This window comes from Myodes glareolus, chromosome 1 (assembly GCF_982192425.1).
Source record: "Myodes glareolus chromosome 1, mMyoGla1.1, whole genome shotgun sequence".
In the NCBI taxonomy this organism is placed as follows: Eukaryota; Metazoa; Chordata; class Mammalia; order Rodentia; family Cricetidae; genus Myodes; species Myodes glareolus.
In genome coordinates, this window is record NC_142026.1 from 8,352,131 (window position 1) to 8,368,747 (window position 16,617).

At 36.8% G+C, this 16,617-nt stretch overlaps 1 pseudogene; it reads left to right on the forward strand.

Annotated features, from left to right (window-relative positions):
- Positions 1–5,325: 5,325 nt before the first annotated feature.
- Positions 5,326–16,166, forward strand: LOC146896190 (alcohol dehydrogenase class-3 pseudogene; annotated as a pseudogene).
- The last annotated feature ends 451 nt before the right edge of the window (positions 16,167–16,617 follow it).

Genomic DNA, 16,617 nt, shown 5'->3' on the forward strand with positions numbered 1-16,617 from the left:
AAGAAAGAAATTGAGGAGGATACCAGAAAATGGAAAGACCTCCCCTGTTCTTGGATTGGGAGAATCAACATAGTAAAAATGGCAATTCTACCAAAAGCAATCTATAGATTCAATGCAATTCCCATCAAAATTCCATCAAACTTCTTCACAGACCTTGAGAGAACAATAATCAATTTTATATGGAAAAACAAAAAACCCAGGATAGCTAAAACAATCTTATACAATAATGGAACTTCTGGAGGCATTACCATCCCTGACTTCAAACTCTATTACAGAGCTACAGTACTGAAAACAGCGTGGTATTGGCATAACAACAGAGTAGTCGACCTATGGAATCAAATAGAAGACCCGGATATTAACCCACAAACCTATGAACACCTGATATTTGACAAGGGAGCTAAAGGCATACAATGGAAGAAGGAAAGCATCTTTAACAAATGGTGCTGGCATAACTGGATGTCAACCTGTAGAAGAATGAAAATAGATCCATATCTATCACCATGCATAAAACTCAGGTCCAAATGGATTAAAGACATCAACATTAATCCGACCACTTTGAACCTGATAGAAGAGAAAGTGGGAAGTAATCTACAAGATATAGGCACAGGAGACCAGTTCCTAAGCAGAACCCCAGGAGCTCAGATAATAAGAGAAGCAATGAATAAATGGGACCTACTGAAACTGAGAAGCTTCTGTAAAGCCAAGGACACTGTCAGTAAGACCAAAAGGCTACCTTCCGACTGGGAGAAGATCTTCACAAATCTCTCATCAGACAAAGGTCTGATCTCCAAAATATACAAAGAACTCAAGAAACTAGACACTAAAACTCTAATTAACCCAATTAAAAAATGGGGTACTGAACTTAACAGAGAATTCACAACAGATGAACTCCGAATGGCCAAAAGGCACTTAAGGTCATGCTCAACCTCCTTAGCGATCAGGGAAATGCAAATCAAAACAACCTTGAGATATCATCTTACACCTGTCAGAATAGCCAAACTCAAAAACACCAATGATAGCCTATGCTGGAGAGGATGTAGAGAGAGGGGAACTCTCATCCATTGTTGGTGGGAATGCAAACTTGTGCAGCCACTGTGGAAATCAGTGTGGCGGTTTCTCGGGAAACTGGGAGTCAACCTCCCTCAGGACCCAGCAATTCCACTCTTGGGAATATACCCAAGAGATGCCCTATCATACCACAAAAGCATTTGTTCAACTATGTTCATACCAGCACTATTTGTAATAGCCAGAACCTGGAAACAACCTAGGTGCCCCTCAATAGAAGATTGGTTAATAAAGATGTGGAACATATACACATTAGAGTTCTACTCAGCGGTAAAAACAATGACTTCTTGAATTTTGCATGCAAATGGATGGAAATAGAAAACGCTTTACTGAGTGAGGTAAGCCAGACCCAAAAAGAGGAATATGGTATATTCACTCATATGTGGATTCTAACCATAATTAAAGGTCTTTGAGCCTATTATTCGTGATCCTAGAGAAGCTAAATAAGAAGGTGAACCTGATGAAAATCATGTAGCTCTCTGTCTGGAGATTGGAAATAGACAAGAGTCCCAGGTAACCTCGGGTGCATGGGGGGGGTGGGATGGTTGTTCGAAGGGGAGAGGGTTAGAGAGAAGGGAGTAGAGGAGGAATGGGGAAAGCTAGGTGCACTGGGATTGGGGGAGAGAGCAAAGGTGGATATGAGGTCAGGGAAGAATAGATTTCAACTAAGGGAGTCATCTTAGGGTTTACAGGAGACTTGATTATAAATGGGATCTCAGGTCTAAGGAGATTCCCAGATTGTTCTCTGGACAGAAGAGAGGGTGCCTGAAACGGCCTAGGCCCATAACCATACTGATGAATATTTTGCTTATCACCATAGAACCTTCATCTGGCGATGGATGGAGATAGAGTCAGACACCCACATCGTAACACTGAACTTAACTCCCTAGGTCCAAACGAGAAGCAGAAGGAAACAGAACGTGAGCAAAGATGGCAAGATCAGAGAGAACCTTCATCCCACGATGGATGGCGATACAGATGGAGACCCACATTGGAGCACCGGACTGAGCCCCTCAAGGTCCAAATGAGGAGCAGAAGGAGGAAGAAAATGAAAAAGGAAATAAGGACTGCTAGGGATGTGATCACCTACTGATACAAGGGGACGGATCTAATGAGAGTTTACCAAGGCCAGCTGGACTGGGACTGAAAGAGGACGCAATCCAACCAGATTCTCTGAATGTGGCCGGATTCTCTGAATGTGGCTGGCCGGAGTCTTTCTGAAAAGCCATTGACAATGGCATTGGGACTTGTTTCCTCTGCATATACTGGATTTTGCGGATCCAGTCCGTCTGGACACTCACCTTCCTGGACCTGGAGGGAGGTGGGAGGAACTTGAACTTCCCACTGGGCAGGAAACCCTGACTGCTCTTAGGGATGGAGAAGGAGGAGGAGAGGGAGTGGGGGGAGTGGGAGGGTGGTGGGAGGAGGGGCGGAAATGGAAACTTTTATAATTTAATTAAATTACAAAAAAAACCCAAAGCTACAGAGAAACCCTGTTTTGAAAACCAAAAAAAAAAAAAAAAAAGAATTTTATGACATTATGGCAGAGGATAGTTGAACCATTGCTTAGCCCAGCTTGATAAAATTGCAAGGAAACATAGTGCAAGCAAGTTATTCAGAACTCAGGAATCTATATCACCAATATGTAAAATACATCAATACATATAAGAGATGTGTTTTTTTTCATAAAGGTTTCTTGCAAAATTCAGCCTGTGGTTTTTAAGATCTGTAAAAATAACAGGAAACACAGCAAAGGCATCAGCTACAAAGGTGCCAGGGCCTCAGCACACAGATGTCTGGTAATTGTCATGTAAAGGGACCTTCAAGTGAAAGAGAACAATAGAGACAGAGGGGCACTCAGCTTCAAATACGCATGAGCTTTTGTGATTGAGGCTATAATTTCTACTACATACGTTAATTCTAAAATAACCACTGAAGTGGGTATTAATTTCATTTTAAACAAAGGTAAGTAGGTTCAGAAAATTAGTGTGATTATTCTAAGGTCATATATCTAATAAATTCAGTTCCTCTAAAATACACTATAAATGGAAGCATGCGGAGTGTGCGCTTTTGTGTCTTCTTTTTTTCCATTCAGCATAATTCTATTCCCATAACCTCATAGGAAACAAAAGTGGTTCCATTTTATAAAAATCAAGGCCAAGATTCTAACCCAAATGTGTTCCCTTTCCAGCTTTACACCAGTTTTCTTTTATGCAGAGTCAAAAATTGGTGTAAGGCAAATCTTAGCCCCTGTTAGAAATATGTAATAGAGAAAATGTTCTATAGCAATAACCACGAAAAGAACATTTCAACCAGGTACTGCAGCAGCTCTAGAAGATAGAAGTCATATTTCAGCAAGTGTACTACAAGTGGAACTCATATCTGATAATGGGTTGGTGAGTTGATAGAGTAGTTTGGAAAGCATTTTGACATTATATAGTACATTAGAATGTTAGCAGACTATGGAGTCTGCAAACCAGCTGTTCTACTGTTAGGGCATATGAGTGTGTGTACTTAGAATAATGCTTGTGTATGACTATCACTACACACAAAAGAATGCCAGAGATTACTGTGGGCAGTTAGATGGCACAGTGACTAAAGACACTTGCCACCAAGCTTAATGACATGAGATCAAGCTCAAGGGCCCACATGGTGAAAGTTTTTATCTGACCTCCATTGAGTATACACCATGGCATAATATATCTCAATATATGTAATAAATAAGTAAACATAATAAGACTTTTTAAAATATTATAGATTGCTTATAATCATTCCAAACTAAAACGTACCCTCAACTACTGTGGCTCAGATTTGAACTAACTTAAATATCGATGAAAAGAAACTCCATATAAAATATACATGATTTTCGCAAAAGTGCTGACTTAGTAAGATCTCAGCTAGTTTGCATGTCCTTCTCTTTATCTCTCATTACCAAGAATGTACATTGTATTACTGAGAGAAGCATCAATATATGGTAAGCTGAAAGGGAAGGCTATAATATCAGAAGTCATAAAACTTAGGGGAGACATAGGAATAGAGAAAGAAAGAAGGAAGAAATAGTGACTAAGAGAGAATTTGGAAACCTCACCCTCATCCTAGGTATTTCTAAATTTCTAGGTTTTGTATACACATACACACAATAAATATATTCACACACATGTACATATATATATGTACATATATATACACACATGCATACTCACACAGCCATATAGATACCCATATGCACACACACACATATATATGTATATATGTATATATATATATATATATACATACACACACATACACATGCAAACACACACTTATATAAATGTTCATTTTTACCAAACCTTATATTTAATAAGAAAAGTTTTTTGGTAATGAAAGACAATCTAATCATAATAGTGCCAAATTGTCCATCTGGAGACAAAGTAAGATTTTTTTTCACAAGGAACATCCATCAAAAACACAAAGAAAAATGTATTTTTGAAGGAAAAGAAGACAGATTTCAATAACATGGAGGAAAACCTAGAAAACCTAAAATCTTCCTACTTGTTTCAGGATGGCAGAGTAATCACCTAGAAAATTCAATTATCATATACAAATCTAAAAGTTCAAATAAACACTGACAGCTCGAAATACATATTAAAACTGATTCATTTGAAAAGCTAGTTTAATTCATTTCTTTTTAAAGTTTAATTTAAACACCGTACTTTATTTTACGTATAACAATACAGTTTACATATGAAATAGCACTGTAATAAAATGATTTGACATATGATTCTGAAAGTTAGATTTTTGTTTTAAATTCCACTGACAGTGCAATAGGAAGTAGATATGCCCAGTCACTCAGTATGATTGACTGTCTCTTTGATCCACTTGAGTTTCTTTTAAAATTTATTTTTGGATGAGGGAGTCTATGATATGACAAAAAAATTCTCTTTCCTTTCAATTAATTTTCAAAGTGAAAACTAAGTTGAACATGAAAAAATCTATTATAGGGTAAATAAATAAAATGAAAATGAACAGGAAAAATCCGATTAAAAACTCTAAGCAAGCAAAGACCAGAACCACAGTCTTCTAGATACGACCAAACGAACATTGGGCAAGGCAATAAATATGAATAATATAAAACAGTTCTTCATCAAATTCAAATGTAAATTGTGGATTACTGACATTGCTGTTTCCATGTAGTTACATGTGAAAGAATTTAAGTTGGATATTATCAATAATGAAAGAGGAAAATCTATCATAATAGCATCTTTCTACATAATTAAGATGACACAGCCTTTTGAAAGCCTTTTAGGAGCTGAGGGTGTGACCGAATGGAAAAAGCACTCGTTATGTAAACCTGATGATCAGAATTTGGGTCTCCAGAATGTGTCACTTGGTAGAGGAGGTGGTCTCCTATAATCTGTACTGCTGGATGCATACAAGGGCACTCTAGGGTCAGACAGAGAGCTAGAACAAGGATTTCCTGTCCATCCTGGGTTGCAAAATGAGAGTCTCCTAAAAAATAAAAATAAAAAACAAGAAACAAATAAATAACATGTATTGAAACATCACATTGTATCCATATTTTTATCAATTATTATATGTGATTTAAGAATAGTAAAATTTTAAAAGTATGGCTTATAAGACTGATGGGTTGACTTACCAGGTAAAGGCTCCTGTAGCCAAACTTAACCACCCAAGTTTGATTCCCAGGATGCACATGATGAATGGAGAGAACCAACCTTCACAAGTTGTCCCCTGATGCCCTCCACTTCCTCACACACTAAAATACATCAGATCTACAGAAAATAAGTATTGCTTTTCAAACACAATTAAAGTATATAAAAACCTAGAGAATTCTTCTAAAATGTTATATTTAACAGGCATAGTTCCTTACCATCTCCTTCAATTGTCTAAAGGACATAAAACTTATAGTAGTCATTTAGAGTCATAGTTTTCAAAACTAATTACAGCACTTGAAAACTACTTTCCAAGTTAATAGAAACTACTTTCCAAATCAATAATTTTCTGATTGTTTTGTTTTTAACTTCCCAGAGTTAGTTGTCCTGAAACATCGAGACAAATCTAGTCATGTTTCTTCCCACTGTAACTTCATATTTGATGACTACATAGATCATGTAAACTATTCACAAGACAATTTCACAGTTAGTATAGTGTGTGAGAGCAAATAAAAATAAGTCAATACTGGAAAAAAAATTCCAAAATGCACCTTCCTTTATAAAACAGTAAAATGTTCTTATATTTACCTCCTTTGGTTTTTGAATGAACCAAAACATGAATCTTTAGAAACCAAATTCTCAAGAACAAGAGTTGAGGAGTAAAATCAATTGGTATATAAATTCAGACACTGAAGACTGCAAATGTGCTTCTGAAACAAATTTGTACGACAGCAATAACTTACAGGCAATGTAACCAGGAAGAAAATAAAATTAAGTGGTGATAACTCCAAAGCACAGAAGAAAATCCTGCTGTTTGTAGGCGATATGATTGCCCACAAAGTAGCCAGTTCGATCTATTAAGAGCATATTAGAACTACTAAAAGAAAATTCAGTTATTTCATGAGACTAGAGATCAATAGTGAAACACCAGTAACTTTTCTGTGCTGAGGCAGTATTCTGCTAGACTATAGACTGTGAAACACTGTCTACAGTTGGAGTGAATACACTGCCAGGGAACTCTGAATCTTCAGATATGTCTTCAAGTACTTTTACTTAAAATAATAAATGTCATCTCAAGCAAACTGGTGAGTGATATAATATTTTCTTATACTGGAAGTGGTTATGAACTTTTTCAGTTGCAACTTGACAAAAAAAAAGTTGTGAGGAGGAGGGAGTCCAATAACAAAGGAGAAGAAGAAAGTAGGGAACACAGCACTGAGGATGTTTGATAGTGTCTTAAAGAATCATTTCATTTCATACTTACCTAACATTACATTGAAGTTAGACAAGGTAAACCAACAGAAGAAAACGAGCCAAGGGAAGGCACAAGAGTCAGAGACCCACTCATTCTCACAGTCAGGAATCCTATAAAAACTCTAAGCTGGAAGCCCTACTATGTGTGCAGAGGACCTGTGCAGACTTTTCAGCTCTGCTACATGCTACTTTGGTCTCTGTGCATGCTAATGAACTTTGTCCACTTGATTTAGAGGATGCAAAGGGTGTTCTTAAACAAAGAGGTGTTGAAGTAGTGATGAAATGACTCCTAATATTTTGCTACACTTATTGATCTGTTTCAAATCCAACTATCATCATACATAGAGGCTTCCCCTGCAGCAGATGAAAACAAATAGAGACTCACAGCTAGGCATTACACAAATGCACGCACACACGCACGCACACACACACACACACACACACACACACACACACACACACACACACAAAACAGAGAGAGGAAGAGAGAGAGAGAGAGAGAACACTCAGCTCTATTCTTTTTTTGTTTTGTTTTGTTTTTCAAGACAGCATTTCTCTGTGGATCTTTAGAACTTGTCCTGGAACTCGCTCTGTAAACCAGGCTTGCCTCATACTCACAGAGATCTTTCTGCCTCTGTCTCTCAAGTACTGGGCTTAAAAGCATATGGCACCACTTAATGGGAACATGGAGCTCTAAATGTGATGTCTCCATTAAATCTCTTCCCTCAGAGCTCAGGGAACACCTTGGAAGAGGAGGAAGAAAGATTGTAAGAGCCCAAGACAATTGAGTATACCAGGAAAATAAATTTTCTTTTAAAAATCTAGATGTCAATCAGTTTAGAGGCACAGATATCACTCCTGAGTGTACAGATCATTGGAAATTTGTTTATTTTCTAATCATTCTTTTTTCATGTTAGACTGCTTATGCTTTTATCATTGTAAATATTTTCACGTTTTTAAAGTTGTTATATATAGGAACTAGAAAAATGGCTCAGTAGTTAAGAGCATAGGTCTCAAGTTCAATTTCCAGCAACCACATGGTGTCTCACAATCATCTGTAATGAGATCTGGTGCCCTCTTTTGTCCTGCAGGCAGAGCACTGCATATATAACAAGTAAACAAATAAATCTTAAAAAAATGAAATTGCTATATAATTTTCTTATTTTTGTTAGAAAAACGTTTTGTTCCTTTCTACTTTTGAGTGGATTCCCTATTCACTTCTTCAAATTTTGTATATTTTCTAATTCTACTCTTGAATTCCGGAGTTTTCTTGTGTCCCTTATGTTTCTGATTGGTTTGATTTCATTAAATGTTTTCTAGACATTGTTCTATCATTATCAGTTTTGTAATCGCATTTATCGACTACTTTTGTTTAGACTCCAGTTCAAAGCGCTTTGATTGGCATAGATTCTCTTCTGGCTTCCGTGTGAATCGACCTTACTTCTGTTTTCTGTCTATACGACTAATGCTTATTTTTCAGACTAGTTCAGTGTCTTCTTCCTTTTGCTCTTATGCTTTTATCTTCAGCACTGCTACTTCAAACAGCTTTCGGTACCAGACTTGCACTTGTCCTGAGGCAACAGAATAAACGGCAATGTGAAAATCATAGCATTCTGTTCTCTGGGCTTCGCAGCAAACACAAAAGAAGCTAATTTTGACTGAGTGGGGGGTGGAGGAAGAACTTGAATTGCAGTCAGCACTTTGTTTCACTCAATGCTATAGAACTCAGCATTTGGAGACTATATGCATCTCAAATCTTCAGTGGTTAGACAAGTATTTCTCTAAATTTCTAAATGTTGGAACGGTGGCAGTGGGGTAAGCTGTGCATCGAGGGATTATGCAAAGCTTCGCAAGAGGACTTTAAACATGTGAAAGGAACAGATTCCAACTTTTAGAATTTTAACTTAAAAATTTTAAGATTATAATGTAATTACATTATTTTCTCCTTACCTTTTCTCCATCTAAACCCTCCCATGCCCTCCTCCTTGCTCATGTTAAAATTCATAGCCCCTTTTTGCTTAACTGTTGTTCTTGTTGTATTTGTATGTGTTTACACAAACACATCCCAGTTCAGTCTGTATACTGTTACTTGTATGTATGTTTTCTGGCCCAAACATTCGGTATGGGATAACAAACCAGTTCGGGCTATTTCTCCTGCTCTCAGCATTCCTTAGTTTCCTATAGTTCTTTCTCTAGGGTTGAGGTCTCGTGGCTTTTTCCCCATCCGCTTGACATGTCTATTGGTGTTTTTCTTTTTAGCTCACGTTTGCGGTCATATTGGTGAGCTTTTAGAGATATAGCTTCTGACATTAGTAGGAGAAAATCTTACAGGAAACTCCCCTTTCTTCTGACTCCTACATTATTTCTTTCTGTATTCCACAATGATCTTTAAGCCTTAGGTGTGGACATTGTGTTGTAAATCCATTGGGACTGAGCTCTACAGCTCTAGATTTTGATCAGTTGTTTACTGTTGTGATCTCCATCTGTTGCAAAGAGAAGTTTCCTTGAGGAAGGGTGAGGACTATACTTGTTTTGCTAGATCTGGAAGGATGCGAAAGATCTGGTTGGTAGAGAGGCTCTAAAACTTTTACTTTTAAGATTGTCAAAGATTTTTAGTGTCTAGTTTCTTGAGTTCTTTGTATATTTTGGAGATCAGACCTTTGTCTGATGAGGGGTTGGTGAAGATCTTCTCCCAGTCCGAAGGTAGTCTTTTTGTCTTACTGACAGTGTCCTTTGCTTTACAGAAGCTTCTCAGTTTCAGGAGGTCCCATTTATTCATTGATTCTCTTATTGTCTGTGCTACTGGGGTTCTACTTAGGAACTGGCCTCCTGTGCCTATATCTTGTAGACTACTTCCCACTTTCTCTTCTATCAGGTTCAAAGTGGACAGATTAATGTTGATGTCTTTAATCCATTTGGACTTGAGTTTTGTGCGCGGTGATAGATATGGATCTACTTTCATTCTTCTACAGGTTGACATCCAGTTATGCCAGCACCATTTGTTAAAGATGCTTTCCTACTTCCATTGTATACCTTTAGCTCCCTTGTCGAAAATCAGGTGTTCATAAGTTTGTGGGTTAATATCCGGGTCTTCTATTCGATTCCATAGGTCGACTTCTCTGTTCTTATGCCAATACCAAGCTGTTTTCAATACTGTAGCTCTGTAATAGAGTTTGAAGTCAGGGATGGTAGTGCCTCCAGAAGTTCCTTTATTGTATAAGATTGTTTTATCTATCCTGGGTTTTTTGTTTTGCCAAATAAAGTTGATTATTGTTCTCTCAAGGTCTGTGAAGAAGTTTGATGGGATTTTGATGGGGATTGCATTGAATCTATAGATTGCTTTTGGTAGAATTGCCATTTTTACTATGTTGATTCTCCCAATCCAAGAACAGGGGAGGTCTTTCCATTTTCTGGTATCCTCCTCAATTTCTTTCTTCAAAGACTTAAAGTTCTTGTCAAATGTACTTTCTATTTCTGGTGAGTTAAAAACCAGACCACCACACGATTGCTTACACGACTCATTCATTTCACTCCTTTAAATCACTGGCCCATGTGGGCATTCGTATTAGTGATTTCTGCTAGATTCTCTCCTAGCAATAATATATTTTTCAAGAAATTCTCCTTGAAGTTTTATTTTTCTTTTGAGGTTTTTAATTTTCCACACTAGTTTATTAAATCTACACATATAAAAGGTTAAATAAATTTAAAATGTTCAAAAAAATAAGTTTTTCCGTGTGATCAAAATAATAAATTATGTTGTAATTAATTATGAAACTCATGAAAATGTAAATTGCTTTCACATTTGAACATAAAGCATATGTCACATACCCTTTTTGCTTCAAATTCATGATATTTACTTATTAACTTTGAAATTTTACAAGAAAGTCATGCATATTTCTTTACCCATGTATCTGTACTTCACCTGTAACTACCTGACCTATATCATCTGTATCTTTGATTATCTATCAGAAAACAATTTTAAGAATATTCTCTCCTTAGCTCTTACCAAATGGTGAGGATATTCATTTTCTCCTTTGTGGTTACCCTTTGAACAATGGCTGGCTGTCACTTGACACAGATCAGATGGTTCTGGGTTTCAGGGTCTTTAAACTTGTACTCCTCCCTTTTTCTTCTGAGACCTAAGTCACTTTAATAAGAAAAGTCTATAAATAAGCAAATTAAATAAAGACTCCAATAATAATGCAAACTAATCCCTAAAAATTTCACAGCCTGAGAATGATTTTATGTATTTTGAAACCAATGAGGACAGATATAACATGTTAAATGTTGTAGGGGATATGTTTATAGATATAATATATATACTATATACTAAATATACAGTATACATTATATATATATATATATATTGATCATCTCCACCAGTGGTTTTTATTTGGCTTATTTCTTAAATATCTATGCCTGCCCATTAATCATCTTTATGAAACTCATGATATTTGAAGATAATAATGTCTTTTACATGCCAGGATTACAGAGATGATAGATATTGGAAATAATTTCTGGAAGGTGCATATATAATGAGTGAAAGGCATTCCATGTATCATTTACAGTTGCCTCTCCAGCTTTTGTCTATAAAATGACTTATTTAAAATAAGACAGTTTTTCCCCTTGAGTTCTAGAATACTGTGATGTTCTTTGTCCTGTAGTGAAAGTCAGTGTTCTGTTCAGAAGAAATGCATAGATGTGACTTAAAGAGAGCTTTGTCACGATAAGGTACTCTTGAGCACAAATTGTTCATCAGGTAATGACTCTCCAAATAAAACTAAGAAATGCTCACATCTTGAAAGCGGAATTTGTTCCGTAAAAGCTGTGAATGAACTGGTGAAGAGTTACGCTCGTTCTTGGCACTCGACTGTCCCTCTCCAGGAGGCAGGAAATTTCATCTCCTTGAAATTATGGATGGAAAAGATGAGAGACAAAGTACTACAAGTGCTCTTGAAGCTGTCATCAATGAATCATTGTTCATTAAGCTGGATCCTGGGAAATCAAAGTCCTTGTGGATTTTAATAATAATACTATTTTCCTTATTCAGGTACAGTTTTCCAGTTCCTCTTAAAAATCACCTTCCTTGGAGTAATTTTAGAAATGACTGCAGCATTTCTAAACGAAGTGTAGTGAGGTATGGTTACCATAGAAGAAACGTTTCCACCTTAAATAGACATTTTAATGATATTTGACAAAATTGTACACTCAGGTAGTTACCAGCATAATTAAGATGCCAGGTATTTTAGTGATGATGAGAATTCATCATCACCAAAATATCCCCCTGTGTGCTACCCTTGGCGATTACAATCAAGCTGTTATAGATGTTCATTCACAAATTTTTGTATAAATGTAAACTATACTTGAGTTTGACAAAATCCTAGCAATGAGTTTCATAAGAGATATGTAAATAGATGATGAAATATATAAAACCCTATCGAGTAACTTTCCTTAATGATTATGCAGTTTTGAATATATATATATATATATATATATATATATATGAATTCTGGATATTCTGTTCGCAAAAATATGGATTGTTAGCACTCAATATAAATAGTAGCTTGAGTGTTAGGTGAAAAGTGGAATTATACTACAGTTTTGATGACTTCGTTTCCCTAATGACTGAAAATCATTTTGAACACCTTTGCATAAGCTTATTTAACTCCTAAGTATCTTTTTGAGAGCAACCTGTGCCAAATCTGATCTCGTTTGTTTTTTTTTTTTTGCTTTTGTTACTTCTGCTTTGTTTTAATATAGGCAATAAAAATTGGAAAATATAAATAACAAAATATAATAAGTAAAAATACACAAATATATATATTCATTTATACATAATTCAATATATATATATTCATTTATACATCATTCAATATATATATTCATTATTGTTTAGACAGCATTTGCTCCAATTTGATTATCATATTGAATGTAATAACAAACAAAACACTAGCAAGCTTTTGCTGATGTTAAAAAAGTTAATTTTAAACCTTATAAGATAATGGAACGTTTCTAGACTTGCCAAAACATATTTGAATCCATCAGAAAACAAAATCTACTTGGTCGAATGTACTATTCTTTTTATATATTGCTAGATTTTATTTGCTAGTAAAAAATAAGTTCGTACCAGTATTTATTATTTCTTTGTGCTCATTGTCCATGTCTTAGTTACTTTTCTAATGCTGTGATAGAACACCAAGACCAAAGTAAGTTAGAGAACAAAAGGGTTAACTGGCCATTTACAATCTCAGTGGGCAAGAATCATTAGCTTTTATGGTGGACAGTCTGGCAGTGGGCAGGCAGGCCTGGCATTAGAGCAGGAGCTGAGCACTTATGTAGTGAGATAAAGCTATGAGTTAAAAGGAGGGTTGTGGAAAGGAGGGAGGTAGAGAGAGAAACAGAGACCAGCAGTGGTTCCAAGTCTTTAAATTTTTTTTCAATACAGAGTCAAGCTTTCTCTGTATAACAGTTCTGGCTGTCCTGGAAATCACTTTGTACACCAGGCTAGCCTCAAACTCACAGAGATCTGCCTTCCTCTGCCTCCCTAAAGCTGTGAGTTGCCACCCCCAGTAACACATATCCTTCAACACAGCCACACTTCTTAATCCTTCCCAAACAGTTCTACTAACAGTGGACCAAGCATTCAAATATATAAACCTATGGGAACCATTCTTATTCAAACCATTACATTCTAGTTTTAAAATCAGATAATTCTGGCTTTGTGTAATATATATGAAATATTCCTTTTCTATTAGGAGATGACAAAGACCAAGAAGTTGCTGTGTATGATTTTAAGACTTAACATAAAGCTGCAATAATAAGGACAGTGCAACATGAAAATAGACCTAAAGATTATTTTAATGTGTGCACAGCCCAGAAACAGGTCATTTCTGGGGGTTTCTACCAAAGATTCTACTTAAGATAAGTCTTAATGTGAGAAAACTTCAGAAAAATGCAGGTTTAAGATTGTAGATTATACTATGGAAAGGCAACCTGCTGATGCCCTAAAATATTCACTCCTCTTGAGTCAAGCAAACAACGAACAATATGAGAATGAAGGGAGTGAGGGCTTGCCAAGTGGTGATCCGTTTTGCCGCCAGAGGAAAGGGTCTGCGACCGTCCTCATGGCTGCGTTTGCAAACATACTGTGCTGTGCAAACATCCCATCTCAGATTTCCTTGGCAGTTTAAAAGCACAAAACAATAGTGATATTTTCATTAAAAAATGTTCGGTTTAATTATGCTGATTTCTGTGTGATTTCAATGGATTTTTTTTTTTTGCAATGGTTGGTTGCTTGTATAATTTTAGCAGTTTTCCCAAATGTCTTTACCTAATGTAAACAGCTATAAGAGTCCCTAAGTGGTAAGATTTAGATTTGCTTCTCAGTTCCTAATACTTCATGTGTCATCCTTCCCTGCATCTTGTTTCTCGGGAATCACTGACAACATTTACTTTTCATCTATTATTTATATTATAAATAAACATTTTAATAACATTTATTTCTCTGGGTCCCTTTTGTGACAAGGTCAGCATGGGCATTACTCTGAAGATTTTACAGAATCACTGTTATCATCCTTTTCATCAACATCACCAGTAACAAAGTGGATAAAGTAGTAAGAAAAATATCAGTTACAATTTTACAATTATTGGCATAGCAAATAATATCTGCTTCTAAATGTTATAAAATAATCAAGTTTTGAGACTGAATGAAGAAATATAGAATGTACCTGAAGTAGCTGTAGCTAATAAAGTCCTCATCACTGTGGTTTAAATTCTTTATTTCTACTTTTAAAGAGTCATAATTATGGGCTAGAAGGATAGCTCAGTAGGAAAGCCCTTACACAAATCTGTTGATCTGGGTTTGATTCCCAGAATCCATGTGGAAAGTTGGATATGGTTGCATGTATCTGTTTGCCATGAAATGGTTATGCTATACTTTCTATGCTTTCTCATATTGTACAAATGCATGTTATTAATAAGTTAATACAAAATAGAATGTTATAATATTAAATGTATAGCCTTGAGTGTAGACATAGCAGTCCCTAAATGACCAATAGTTAGGTAGATAGATACATAGGTAGAGAAAGTCTCCTTTTATGGTGGTACATATTCCTTAAGGAGAAGAAATAGGTAGATAATCCGTGCACGAACCCGAACTTGTTGAAGGAGAGAACCAGGTGATCAGGTGAATGGCTGCAGTTGCCTGGGAGCCTGGAAAACCTCTCTCCATAAAGGAGATAGAAGTAACATCTCCAAAGTCTCATGAAGTTCAAATTAAGATTAGTGCCACTGTCTTTTACCATACCGACACCTCTACCCTGAGCAGACTTCAGGGTACCCTGACTTCAAGGGTGTGTCCCGTTGATCTTGGGATATGAAGGTGCTGAAATTGTGGAAAGCGCTGGTGAGGGGATTACTAAATTTAAGGCAGGTGACAGTGTCATCCCGTTTTACTTTTGTCTGAATCCTAAAACAAACCCAGAACACGAGAGTTGCTCCGGAGTAAGGATTAACGCCAGATGGTACTGGCACATTTGCCTGAAAAGGAAAGTCTTTTTGTCATTTCCCGGGAACCAGCACTTTTTCCGAGTACACTGTTGTGGTTGACATCTCCGCCGCTAAAACTGACCCTACAGCCCATTTGGATAAAGCCTGCCTTCTAGGTTGTGGCATTTCAACCGGTTACAGAGCTGCTGTAAACACTGCCAAGGTGGAGACAGGTTCTATCTGTTCCACTTTTGTCATGGAAGCTGGGGAGTTGGCGGTGATCATGGGATGTAAAGTGGCTGGTGCATTCCAGATCACGGACAAAGACAAATTCTCAAAGACCAAACAAAGCATTCTGGTCTTCTGACTGTATTAACCCACAAGATTTCAATAAACCCATTCAGGAGGCACTCACTGAGATGCGGGATGCGAGGAGCGGACTACTCCTTCAAGCCTATTGACAATGTGAAGGGTGTGAGAGCAGCCCTCCAGGCAACCCACAAAGGCAGGGGTCGCGGGTGGGGGTCGGGTCGGGGGTGGCAGTCGGGTCAGCGGGTCAGTGTGGTGGTTGACTTAGCTGCTTCAGGTGAAGAAATCGTCACTTGTCCCCTTTACCTGGTGACAGGACACGCATCACCTTTGGAGGATAGAAGAGTAGAGAGTTTCTCAAAGCTGGTGTCTGAATATATGACCAAAAACATATAAGTTGAATCCGTGCCTGGCAATGAGTTCTTGGACCAGATTAACAAAGTCTTTTACCTGATGTGGTCGGGAAAAGGAACTGGAACTCTTTTAAAAATGTTACCTTGAGAAGAGAACGCTGTCCTCCCTGTACTTTCTCCCATGATCAGATAGGAACAGAGGCAGATTTGCAAGAAACCACTAGAAAGAATGTGTGCAGTCATGGCTGTAATCAAGACAAGGCAAATAAATAGTCACAAGTTGATTTTCTGAACTCTCAACATAAATACTTGCTGCTCATCAAAGAATATTTTAACCTAATAAAAATATTTTCTACAAAAAAAGAGAAGAAAAAAGTTAACTAGACTAGTGTGTGTGTGTGTGTGTGTGTGTGTGTGTGTACACATACATGTATATGGAGGCCAGAGCTTAGTATGAGATGCCTTCCTCTAGTGCTTTCTACCTTTTACTGTTT